Here is a 14,090-nt window from a genome sequence, read left to right as displayed (position 1 = left end):
CAACAATTGTTTACAGACAGAATGTTTCACTTTTAATTGACTATACCACAATTCCAGTGGGTCAGAAGTTTACATACACTAAGTTATATGTGCCTTTAAGCAGCTTGGAAAATTCCAGAAAATGATGTAAAGCCTTTAGGCAATTAGCCAATTAGCTTCTGATAGGCTAATTGGAGTCAATTGGAGGTGTACCTGTGGATGTATTTTAAGGCCTACCTTTAAACTCAGTGCTTCTTTGCTTGACATCATGGGAACATCAAAAGTAATCAGCCAAGACTTCAGGGAAAAAAAATAAAAAAAATTGTGGACCGCCACAAGTTTGGTTCATCCTTTGGAGCAATTTCCAAACACCTGAAGGTACCACGTTCATCTGTACAAACAATAGTATGCAAGTATAAACACCATGGGACCACACACTTATCATACTGCTCATGAAGGAGATGCATTCTGTCTCATAGAGATGAACATAGTTTGGTGCGAAAAGTGCAAATCAATCCCAGAACAACAGAAAAGGACTGTGTGAAGATGCTGGAGGAAACCGGTAGATAAGTATCTATATCCACAGTAAAACAAGTCCTAAATCAACTTAACCTGAAAGGCTGCTCCACAAGGAAGAAGTCACTGCTCCAAAACGGCCATAAAAAAGCCAGATTACAGTTTGCAAGTGCACATGGGGACAAATATCTTACTTTTTGGAGAAATGTCCTCTGGTCTGATGAAACAAAAATTGAACTGATTGGCCATAATGACCATCGTTATGTTTGGATGAAAAAGGGTGAGGCTTGCAAGCCGAAGAACACCATCCCAACTGTGAAGCATGGGGGTGGCATCATCATTTTGTGAGGGTGCTTTGCTGCAGGAGGGACTGGTGCACTTCACAAAATATATGGCATCATGAGGAAGGAAAATTATGTGGATCTATTGAAGCAACATTTCAAGGCATCAGCCAGGAAGTTAAAGCTTGTCGCAAATGGGTCTTCCACCTCCAAAATTGTGGCAAAATGTCTTCAGGACAACAAAGTCAAGGTATTGGAGTGGCCATCACAAAGCCCTGACCTCAAAACGATAGATTTGTGGGCAGAACTGAAAAAGCATGTGTGAGCAAGGAGGCCTACAAAACTGACTCGGTTACACCAGTTCTGTCTGGAGGAATGGGCCAAAATTCCAGCAACTTATTGTGAGAAGCTTGTGGAAGGCTACCCAAAACATGTGATCCAAGTTAAACAATTTAAAGGCAATGCTACCAAATACTAACAAAGTGTAAGTAAACTTCTGACCCACTGGGAATGTGATGAAAGAAATAAAAGCTGAAATAAATCATTCTCTCTACTATTATTCTGACATCTCACACTTTTAAAAATAAAGTAGTGATCTTAATTGACCTAATACAAGGAAAGTTTTCTATGATTAAATGTCAGGAATTGTGAAAAACTGAGTTAAAATGTATTTGGCTAAGGTGTATGTAAACTTCTGACTTAAATGTAAATTATCTCAAAACTGCCGAGAGAGTGTATAAAATCATTTTAGTGCATCACATACAATTTATAAATATGATAAATCTTCTGAAGGTGTGCTGCTACATTATTTACATATAAATAGTGTTCTTTTCGCTGCTCAGTTACTTTTTGCTTGGTAAATTTCATGTAGGCTAATGCCTGGAGTCTACAGTTGGAGGGAAAGGGACTGTTTTGCATGTAAATGATTCCAACAACACCAGCTATTCACGTCGCTAATTAAACTAATTTAGGTAGGTTGACTTGCTGACATCATAGACGCTCATTACCATTCACAAGCTCGGGTGGGCAGTGCGAAAAGCGAGGCAGTCGAGTCCAAGCCACGGTTCACTGCGCTTGTTATTGACGCTTGGCGCAGGCTGTTAATAGCTTTACGCCTTTTTTAATATAATGTCCTGAATCCGGCTGGTGTAACTAACGCGGAGAACTGCACTAGATGTGCGGGGACGCTTCGTGTTTCCCCCATTATTACAGAAACACCAGAGCTTGAGGCATGTCTTTCTTGGAACCCCTTGCACGAACTACGGCTGGCCGGCAGATTTGTTTGCAGTAGTTGTTTTTCACAAAGACGTGCGGATTGAATCGCTTCGAGCCGAGCGTTTGTTTGTAAAAAAGTGAAAGTGCCCGAACTGTTCAGGTTTTTCCCCCCTTACGGAAACCCTGGAGATGCGCGAAGCGTGCTTTGATCATTTCGCATCGGACAACATCAAACTCTCTCATCTTCGTGCAGGGTAAAAGGTAAGCGTTCGGCTGTTCTTGACTCTGTTACTTTAATTAGGTAAATAGTTTGTATTTTGCGTTTTGAATTTCCCTTCGCTCCCTTGATGCATGATGTGGTTGAGGTATTCAGAGGAAGGTGATTCATAGAGTATCAAACTTAATTTTGTAAATCAAACATGCATAGAGTTTTCCACTGAGAAATATACTTTCATACTGAATTGAAACGGTCTTTATGGGTCTTACCTTTCATAATATGCATAGTTTTGAGTTTTCTTTAATATGACTGCATACAGCTTGCGCGTGCCGTCGTCAGACTTCTGTTGTCTATCGCGCTCTATTTGAGCCATCTGTAGTTGACCTGTCCCTGTTAGTCGGAAGAAGTCTTTATTTTGTTGGATTAACATACGAACGGACAAAGTGGAGAATTAATGCCCGAGAGGGAAAGAGACACTCCAGCAGCTGGCTTTGAATCCGTAGAGGGGTTTCTTTTCGCCCTATGTACTCTCGCGCTTTGGTTAACGTTCTTGGTTTTTACCTGTCGGGCGCCTCGCGCGCCTGTTTGCAGGTATATATATATATATATATACTATTTGAATTAAATCAATATCGTTTCCTCCTGTACCCCCGTCCATTTGAAGCGACTTCCATTAAACTGATTTTCTTTGGAAAATTGATCTAGGGGCCGTTCATTCCGAACGCGTGGGTAAAAGTAAAAGACTTCCGTCTAGTACATGTTTACACAGAATAATAGTTAAAAACAGCCCGATTTCAACGGCCTCTTATGTATCTGTCAAAGTTCATACAGTTCTAGATCATGAGTACAGAGGGTTGTCTTGTTTCAATTACTCGTGCCTTTCTTTCTGTGTTCTTTAAAGGGATAGTTCATCCGAAAATGTAAATTCTCTCATCATTTTCCCACCCTCCTGTCATCTCATGTGTATGACTTCCTTTCTTCTGCAGAACAAAAAGATTTTTTTTTAGAAGAGTATCTCAGCTCTGTTGGTCTATATACGGCAAGTGAATGGTGATCAGGCCTTTTGAAGCTCCAAAAAGCATATATAGGCAGCATAAAAGTAGCCTAATCCATATGACTTCATTGGTTTAATCCACATCTTCTTAAAAGGGATCTAATTAATTAGTAATGGGTGAGAACAGACCAAAATCTAACTCCTTTTTCACTGTACATCTTGCCATTGCAGTCTCTAGGCACGATCATGATTTCAAGCTCTATTACACTTTTCTAATGCTTGACGCATGCGCAGAGCACTAGGAAGTGTAATCGAGCTTGAGATCCATGTATTGAAATTTTATATTAAGATATTTGTGTATTCATGTCATGTAAACAAAGTTGACACACTGTTATTTCCAAATCAATTTAATGAGCCCACCAAGAGACAAACACATGATTTCGAGCAACATGCCCTTCATCAGACATCAGTATATAACTGAAATATACCCAAATGAATTGGGATTTATTTGTAGTCGAATCAAATTATGATAACGTGATGGTTCGCACTATATCGATTTGTGAGGTGTATTGCAGTACGTATTGTATCGTGAGGTGCCAGGTGATACCCAGCTAGTCTATACAGATGTGCTCAAAGAATTTGCAAACTTTAAGTCACAAGCTAGGACATTCGCTTTTTTGCAAAACTTTTTATTAAGACATGATGCCACAAACCTCGCAGACTTTGGCAAATCTAGCTACTAATGTTTCTTATAACCACCTATTTTAGCCCATTGCCTGCTATATTCTAAACTAACTTAAAACACCTGGTGAATCAAAAATAGGCTCCAAAACTATCAGTTGTACACAATGTGCATCAAATTATGGAAAGCTGAAAGGGACAATATAGTATTTTTAAATTTTATCACATTTACAGTACATAGTGATAAAAGCATGCAATTTCTGATCATGGTGCATATTTTAAGCTGAGACAAAAGTTAGTGGGACAGTGTTTCAGACTAAACAAATTATTAAGGAGCCATTGGCTCCTAAACTGAAACAGTTAGGAGTCAAATGGCTGTTTTAGTTGCCACATCACAGAATTGCTTGATTTAGATTGTTGTTCAAAAGATAGAAAGCCAAAGAAAAGAGCTGATAGCTCATTAATTGGGTGTTTAATATATATACTGTATAGTTGGGTGCACAAATTTGCATTCCCCTTTTGTCTCATAAGTTTTCACACCCCTTTCAAAATTTATACAAATATAAGAGATGAAAGATGTGTGTGTGTGTGTGTGTGTGTGCTGCCCTTCCGAATCTACATAACAGGTAGTATGCATATAGTAGTGTGTTGCCTTCTTGAGTATCAGTAAATGTTTGCACCTTGTGTAATAGTTGTGTATGAGTCCCTCAGTGGTCCTAAGTATCATAAGCTGGATCTCGCATCACACATATATATATATATATATATATCTATATATCTTTGCTGTGACTACAGAGTGCAAATTGAATGAAATCCCAGATGCAGTTTATTTTGCTGCTCCAATCCCAAATAATAATAACCAGGAAAAAAAAAAAGATTTGGTACATAACATGGGACTTTTAATTATAAACAAGCCCGAAATACACATGGGACTACTATTTTGAAATGTCTGCACTCCCAGTTGTGAACTTACTGACGGCTGATTCGCTGAGAAATTGACTCGAATTCAAACTGCTAACCTGAGCTCCTGAGTTCAAACGAGCTCTTGTTGGGTGATGCATTATAAAGATCCAGTTAAAAAGAGTCATTTGTTCACGATTTGGGCATCATGGCTCGTGCTGTTTGTTGTTGCGTGCAGTCAGTGAGCTCATATCATCAACAGAAAGGGTGAAAAGCGGCACAAGACACACTGGTACTCTAAAGATGCACTCAATAACTCACAAGATATCTGACGAAACCGCATATGAAAGCACACATCCCGATTGTCGCCAATGGCGACTAGATTTTATATTGTTGCAATTCATTTTTGGTTGCATTTGCGAACATTTTAGTCGCAGTCTGTAGCGCTGTGGGACGTTTTAGTTTCTGTAACATTTAAATGTTTACTATATAATTGACATTTCACAGATGTAACATTTTAATTGTAGTTAATTATATTCCAATATTTCATCGAAGGATGGCCCCTATGTATCCACAGTTGTCTAGGCTAAATCCTGAACATCCACTAACCCTAGAACCACCCCTGCACTGGAGTCATATGGTTAACCTTTATGCATATTTATGTGCTTTTTGGAGCTTCAAAATTTTGGTCATCATTCACTTGCAATGAATGGACCTACAGATGGTTGGTTTGTGTTCTGCAGAAGAAAGACAGTCACACATCTGGGATGGCATGAGTAAATAATCAGAGAATTTTCATTTTGGGGTAAACTATTCCTTTAAGCTCAAATGCAGTCAGTGCCCCAATAAGCAGAAGTACAGATGCCAATGAATTTGACTTCAGAGCATTCCAGCCAGAAAGCAGATTTTGTTGTGAAATATATATAAATTGACAGGTTCACTTAGCTCTCTATCTCTTACACACAAACACAATTGGCATGTTTGCTTTCCTAGTCTTTACAATTTTTATATTTCTATTTTTTAATGTGGGGAAACTCATTTCATGTACATATAGTGAGAGTAAATGGAGAACTGTCTCTCACTAGCACTCGACTGTGTGTTGCCTTTTTTAAAGAGATTGTTTAGCCTAATTTGTCTGAAGTGATGTCATAGAAAAGTCTGGGAGCTTCATTGGAGAGACACATTTTTTGGAAAAGCCATATTAGACCTGGTTCCTCACTTTTGGTAAATATGGAAATCGTATTCAAGATGACAATGCCACTATGTCTAGGCCATTGGCAATTGTTAAAGAGAATTAGATGAAATTGTCTGATGGTAGCACAGGCCTGGTTTTTAAGGGCATAAGTTTCCCTCAAGCTAACAATAAGTCCACATCTGTTGTCTGAACAATTTAAAAATCCGATGATTAACCCACAATGAGCAATTGTCCGATCAGATCATAAATCACATGGACCACGTTCCGTTTAGATGCCTCAGGGGCATAACAACCTTCTGTGTCATCCCTAGATTACATTCCCAGTCTTCCACATTTGCTGTGTTGGACAAATCCTTACTAAAGGCTTTCAGTGCTGGAGTCTTGTAGATCACATTGACTCGGTCTTAGCATGACATTTGTAATGAAATCAATATGCATAGCGGTGAACCGGCATCTCTTTTAATTCAAATCACATTAAGATGGTTGGGAAAGAACATTATCGACGGACCGTAGAGCGGTGTTGAACCTGGAAATTTCAGTCATGTGCGAAGCATAGTGGAACATGGAAGGAAGCATTTAGAAATGCATTCAATAATCTGTCCTCTTTGGTTAAGAGAGAGATAGGCCAGAGTTCCTGTGACCTAATTTTTGTCCAGTTCATTTATCTGGATCAGACCAGCATCTCGGCAGATTCCTTTACAAAGTCATCTTAAGACCCGTATGCAACTAAATAGGTCCATCTTTTCCAGATACTCATGCATGCATTAGTAATTTTGACAAGTTCCAGTGTACTGATAAAGACTACAGTTCCCAAAGTTGTATAAGATTGCAGTACTGATTCTTTTTTTACCCCCACGCTTGTATTTTCTGGCTGATTTGCTCTGCAGAGAGAGCAGATAACTTTTTCCTGTGTGTTGTGAAGTTGCCATCCTCAAGTAATGCAGGTGAATTGCCCTTGCTTAAGGGTGTTGAAACTGCAGAGGCCAGCTGCATAACCTATATATAGGCCTTAGCCTGCTAGACAGTTACCTCCCACAGAAACCTTACAGAGCCTTCGACTTGGGCTTCGAGTCTTTAGTTTTGATGAAGTGCTGCTTTTTAAACTACTTGGGGTCCACCTCATGCAGGTTTTAAAGCACTTCATCCATTTATAGGTTGTTTTTGTTGCCTGCGTCTTAAATATTTATAAGTGAACTATTGTGTTCTATGCAAGACAATCGTAGCTTGCAGAAGAAATACCATGAATCACTCTTCATATTCAAAAGCTAAAAGAGCCTTGACACAGTATTGCTGATGACTTAAACTGAACCAAGAGAATCATGTGCTTGTTTAGTGTTTCAAATGTTTTTCATGCTAATATTAATAAATTGCCATAAATTAATAATTAAATTTCAATAGATGATTTTACTTTTTGTAGGGTATATTATTTTGGTTCTTTGTTGGTTTGCACTTGATATACAATGTATTATACGGGTCCTGAAGAAAAAACACTGATGTAAATGATTTCATAGATTAAACATATCCAGAAGTTAGCCATCTAGCCATTTTGGCCAAAGTGTAAAGTCCGTCAATCAGTGTGTTAGTGGCCAGTTTGTGTCTTTGACACCTTGCAGCCTGTCAGGCCTCTGAGGTGCTAATGGGATTGGCTCTAAGTGGGCGGCTTGTTTTCTCTTCCTCGGTCTAAGAGGTAGTTAATCTGACCAACTGGCTGGCGTGCTCAGTGTGGTTTTGGCAGATTTTGAGGCCTGTGTCTGCTTGCCTGGATACTAACCAGACGCAGCATGTTTGACTGGTAGAGTGTTTCATCGTATCATGAATCATTGGATGTGTTGAGCGTTTTTGTTGGAATCTAAGGGTGCTCTGGGTTGTAACCAAATGTGGGCATGTTGACTGACAAAGTGGAAGAATTAAGAGAGAAAGTGGAAGAATAAAGAGAGAAAAGCTAGAAGAGGAAAGAGTTTACTAAGAGGTTGAATAGTAACTTGAGGTGTACAGGCTCACCTGTCAACTAACCAGAGGCATCCGTCCCAGAACTTTGACATGACAACACACAATGAACTCAAACAAAATGCCAGAGCTCCAGCTGTCATGTTCTATACCTGTGTGTGTAAAATGTACCCACAATTGTCTTTTGTAGTAAAATGCACAACAATTTATATTTTACAAGCTACTGAGTTTCACATGTTTTTAATAATTTATAAATAATACTTTAGCAAACAGACTTGCTTTTGAGTCATTTTTTGTGTTGTTTAAAAAACTTCAAATGCTTGGTAAAGCAGAATAAGATTCTTTATTAGTTCATCCAAACAAAAAAATAATTTACTTGCCCTCATGTAGTTTCAAACCCATATGACACTCTTCCGTGGAACTCAAAAGATGTTAGGCAGAATGTTAGGGACTGGCAGCCTCAGTCACCATTTACTTTCATTGTATGAAAAAAACGCAGCGCCTATATTCACAAATTTTCATGTTCCACGGAAGAAAGTCGTACATGAGGGTGAATAAACAAAGACAATTTTCATTTTTGAATGCACTAATCCTTTTATGTAACAAAAAGAAGAGTGTTACTAATTTTGTCAAGTTTTATTGCACTTTCATTTGAAGACATGGAAATATTACTAAAAAGTCTGACATAACCACCTCAGAGAAGAATTATTGATCTTACACCAATCAGCCACAACATTAAAACAACCTGCCTAATATTATGTAGGTCCCCCTCGTGCCACCAAAACAGCGCCAACCCGCATCTCCGAATAGCATTCTGAGATGCTATTCTTCTCACCACAATTGTACAGTGCGGTTATCTGAGTTACCATAGACTTAGTCAGTTTGAACCAGTCTGGCCATTTTCTGTTGACCTCTCTCATCAAGGCATTTTTGTCCACAAAACTGCCGGTCACTGGATGTTTTTGGTTTTTGGCACCATTCTGGGTAAATTCTAGAGACTGTTGTGCGTGAAAATCCCAGGAGATCAGCAGTTACAGAAATACTTAAACCAGCCCAACTGGCACCAACAATCATGCCACGGTCCATATAACTGAGATCAAATTTTTTTCCCCATTCTGATGGTTGATGTGAACATTATCTGAAGCTCCTGACCTGTATCTGCTTGATTTTATGCACTGCACTGCAGCCACATGATTGGCTGATTAGATAATCACATGGATGACTGTTGCCAGTTGGGCTGGTTTGAGTATTTCTGTAACTGCTGATCTCCTGGGATTTTCACACACAACAGTCTCTAGAATTTACTATGAATGGTGCCAAAAACAAAAAACATCCAGTGAGCGGCAGTTCTGTGGACAAAAATGCCTTGTTGATGAGAGAGGTCAACAGAAAATGGCCAGACTGGTTTGAGCTGACAAAGTCTACGGTCATTCAGTATCCGCTCTGTACAATTGTTGTGAGATTGCCTATTCTGAGGTGTGGTTTGGTGCTGTTTTGGCGGCACGAGAGGGACCTACACAATATTAGGCAGGTGGTTTAAATGTTGTGGCTGATCGGTGTGTTACGCATTTAAAAATGTATCCTGTATTGGAGCAGTGCTTGAGAGCAGGTGAGTCAAGTGCCCAAAGTTGATGGGCAAGTCACAGGGGAAACATCTGAAAAAGACTGCAAAAACCAGTGTGTCGATCATCACTACTTCTGCGTTAATGCATTTTTTTTTTTTTTTTTATTAATAACATTTAAAAACAAGACAAAGATTGTAATGTAATGTTGCCCTTATTTTATTTTCAGGATTTTTAGGGGTCCAAGCACCGAAGGTGCTGGAACCCTATTGTATTTGTTCCAATTTTCGTATTCTTCTTATTTTTCTGCGTTTAAAGTGTCTGGGCATCTGAGACCGTAAGTCATACAGATCCCAAACTTGGCAGGATGGATCCAAATCCCCCCAACTTCTCGGGCATCCACACACACATCCATCAGACACTAGTTGGTGCTATAATAAGCACCTTTGCATTTGTGTTCATATCTCTACAACCATAAGGGCTAGAATCTACATTTTATATCTCCGATTCCACTTATAATTGTTTTCCGCCATTTTGAATTGTTTGAAAAACATACTTTTTCAAACTCCTCCTAGACCGTTTGTCTGATCGGCATGAAATTTGGTATACATCATCTGTAGACTGCCCTGACATATCTTTTATACATGAAATAGTTCCGAAGATATTAACGATAAAATTCCTTCGATATAATGTGGTTTGAGTAATTGATCAATATCTACTCAACGCAATCTCCAAACGTAACCAAACTTGGTACACACGGTCAGCAGGACATTTAGAAGATGTCAGAAAAGTTTCGTACAATTCCACCCTTAGGGGGCACAAAAAAACTGTCATAACATTGCAGCCTTTTGAGTGACAAAGTTAAATCAAATTAAGTCAAATTAAATATGCATCATCTTTGGTTCAAATGGTAACATTTTTAAAAAATCGATTCAACAAATAAACAAAAATAGCTGCCAATGGCCAATCAAATTTCAGCACCTTCTAACCACACGGTGGTGGTATAATTTAGCTAATTTGCATTTTTTTTTCTCATAACCCCGGAACTGTATAGGCTACAGTAAAATTTGTAGCTTCTCTGAGTGGCCACCAATGATATGGTCACATGGATTTCCATTCCCGCAAGAACTTTTTATAATGTATATTTTTTTTGTTGTGAAAAATCTACTTTTTTGAACTCATCCTAGTCTGTGTTTCCCCATTTCACACAAAACTTGGCATATGTAATCTACAGACCCTCCTGACAAAGTTATCAAAAGATTTTGATTCGTCGAATCGTTCCAAAGATATAAGCAAATATATTTTGGGGCGTGGCTTACAATGACTAATTATCTCGTGAGCACAATTTTCAAACTTAACAAAACTTTGTACACATAGATGAGTTTTTGAAGCTAGGGGGCGCTATAACTTAAGAAAATCCTAATTGTGCAGCTGTGCTCAAAGCAGTTGAATTAACTCCAGAACCATATATGATAAAAAAAAAATCTTTTTTTTTTTTTTTTTTTTTTGTATTTCTGTGAATCCATCCTCTAAATCATTTGGTTACATGAATTTCCATTTCCACAACTTTTTTTTTACCATTTTGATTTGATTGAAAACCCTTCTTTTTCGAACTCGTCCTAGGCTAGCACTACACCTTGACTTTTATTAAAAAATTTCCCTCTGTGAGGCAAAGGTTCTATAATGCAAATGTTTGTTAAACAAGTGTTATGTAAAGACACTTGTTCTAATCATGCTACATTTGTACTTTCTATAAGCACCTGTAATGGAAATGTGAGCATTGCAGCATCATTTACAGTATAATATTACTCTGATATGTCTTTAACAGTCTAACACCTGCTATGCTAGCAGGATCGTTCTAATTAACAGTACTTGTCTATTGTTAACCAGTTGTACATTTTTGCATTTCATGATTATTCGTATGCGCTTATAGGCCCTAAGCAGCTTGAATCCCAATAATTGTTGCTTGCAGCTATATATTTATATATATTTTTTTATTGCATTTTACAATTGGATTTCACAGACATGAGGGACAAATAAACAATTCTGTAAGCATGTTTAAAATTAAACCGCTTTTTTAAAGATGCAGTATGTAAGATTCAGAAACCCTTGTTATTAATGACACCTGTGGCCATTAAGTGAACTGCAGCCAGCTACCTGTTGCTAGTGCTCGCGCTCGTGCACACTCCATAGGGACGCAAGCGAGTGAGCATCGACCAAAACAATGACGTAACGTACAAAGAGGCTGAATGTGATTCACCGGCATCATGCTGACAGATGAGGTAGCATAATTAAAATTACACAGTTATGATTGTTTTACTACAAACTTTGAGACTAAACTAAAACTACTTATCAGCTAACATAGCATACTGATACACACACACAGCTACAGTTGCAATCAAAATTAGTCAACCCCCCTGACCAGCAATACATTCTGGTGGTGTGAATTAAAACAAACTATAACCTCAGTAAACAAAGTAAGTTTTTAATACACATTTGAGTGATTTTGAGAACAAAGATTTCAGTTTACCCAAATTAAAAAAAAAAAGAAAACTAATTCTCTCCACAAATGTCATGTCAAAAATATTCAACCCCCAAAGTCAATCATTTGTTGAGCATCCTTTATCCTTAATAACAGCAAATAAATGTTTCAGGTAAGTGTTCTCAGGCTTCGGACACATCTCTATTAGAATTTTTAGACATTTCTCATGAGCAAAAGCTTCCAGCTCATTGACATTCGTTGGTTTCTGTGCTGCCACTGCTTCCTTGAAATCCTAACAAAGGTTTGCAATGGGATTTTAATGATGGATTGAAAGGACCATTTAAGCACATTCCACGACCAATCCCTGAACCAGATTTTGGACAGCTTGTATGTATCCTTGGTGTTGTTTTCTTGCTGGAAAGTCCAGTGATCACCGAGCTTCAATTTACACACTGAAGCCATCACATTTTTCATGCCAAAATGGCCTGATACCTGAAAGAATCCATGGTGTCAGTCACATAGTCAGGATAGCCGTTTCCTGCAGCCGCAAAACACCCCCATAACAGGACTGACCCACATCCATGCTTGACTGTGGGGATGGTGTCGTTCTTGTCATCACCTTGTCATCTTACTCCAGACGTACTGCTGACCCATGGGTCTAAAACTCATTTTCAGTTTAGTGTCATACGTCTATAAAACCTTCATCCAGGACTCCACAGGTCTTTCCTAAAAACTTCTCTTCCCTTTTGGTGAAGTTTTGCTTTCTTCCACAAACCAAGAAGGTTGCTGTTGTACCATATTTAAAACAATTTATGAATGGTGCTTCCAACTTTGTCTATTGGAAATTGAAGTGCCTTGGAAATGTACTTTTAGCCATGACCTTTCTTGTGTAATGAAATAATCTCCTCTTAGCTTTTGAGAGAGCTTATTTTTAATTGCATTTTTTTGCATAGAAATACATTTTTGCTTACAACACTAAACTTAAATTTTAAAACTTAAATAAGTGCCATTGCAGATTGATTTTGTTAATTTTGTTTTAAAACAATTACTTGTGTAGCCTTACATATTTAAGAAACAGCTACATGCTATAGGGGTTGAATAATTATGACATGGCTGTATTTTTAAAAAATCCTGCTATTTACAAATATTAGGTTATATATTCACACTATGATTTTGAATGTCACGTTCTGGGTCATCAGAAAAGCTTACCTTTGTAAATCCTTACTGTCTTGGGGGGGTTGAATAATTTAGACTGCAACTGTACATACTACCGAACTATACCAGGCAGTTTACTGTTGCACTGCAGTTATGTTGCACTATTGTATGTTTTGTATATCATATGTTGTACTACGAATAAGAAACCAGCATATTTGTTAAATTTACCCTGTATACCTGACTTAAAGAGAAGATCGTTGCAATTATTTGAAAGTTACGAAGCAAGGTAGCTTGTAATTCGTCAGCGTTAGCAGGCAAGATCAAGTTAGCTAAAATTACACAGATCAATCCTTATGGCAATATATTTCACATGATTTGCAGTTATGTAAGCTTACCTGCCCAATAAGAAGAACGCATGTTCAGGGTCGATTTTGATCCCCAAAACCGAACGAAGGCCCCTCCAGGAATCAAATGCCGTGCCGATGTTCACTCTAGTTTTTGCTCGACCACGATCAGATTCCCGCTTAGCCAAACGGGATTCAGTAGATAAATGTGTTTTTTTTTTTTTTTTTTGTTTGTTTTTTTTTTTGGCTTAATCTGAGTTTGTGTAGGAGTCTGTGTTGTGCTGGGAGCCGGACATTTGCTGGATTCCATCTCTAAGATAACGTTACCTAGTGTTGCAGTTTGTTGTCGCTGTTGAATAGCGGAAGAGAAGTTATTACTGTCCTAGGCAAGGCTCTCGGGAGCACGCAAAAACGTCACATCCTTTGGATTTTCCCGGCAAAAGCGACCCGCTCCCTTCGCATGAAAATCAGTCTACAGGCTTTAATAGGCAACCTAGGAAGTCCGGGAAGGGCTCATTTTTTTTTAAAGTTGCGTTACAAGCCGTTCACACATTGGCAAAAAAAAAAAAAAAAAAAAGGCGAATATTACATGAAAATTGTTACATATTGCACCTTTTAAAGA

General features: G+C 38.3%; 1 protein-coding gene across 2 annotated transcripts in view; it reads left to right on the top strand.

Annotated features, from left to right (window-relative positions):
• Positions 1-14,090, top strand: part of LOC127426002 (prickle-like protein 2) — a 138,894-nt gene that overhangs the window by 107,634 nt on the left and 17,170 nt on the right. The window contains exon 1 of one of the 2 annotated variants that reach the window (XM_051672408.1): positions 1,840-2,252. The exons of the other annotated variant lie outside the window; for it this stretch is intronic. The gene's annotated coding sequence lies outside the window, so the exon portion shown is untranslated. Of the gene's footprint in view, positions 1-1,839; positions 2,253-14,090 lie in introns of those variants that run through there. 2 annotated transcript variants of the gene reach the window in all.

This window comes from Myxocyprinus asiaticus, chromosome 35, assembly GCF_019703515.2.
Source record: "Myxocyprinus asiaticus isolate MX2 ecotype Aquarium Trade chromosome 35, UBuf_Myxa_2, whole genome shotgun sequence".
Classification (NCBI taxonomy): Eukaryota; Metazoa; Chordata; class Actinopteri; order Cypriniformes; family Catostomidae; genus Myxocyprinus; species Myxocyprinus asiaticus.
The sequence above is the reverse complement of the archived record's forward strand: the minus strand, read 5'-3'. Positions and strand labels throughout refer to the sequence as shown.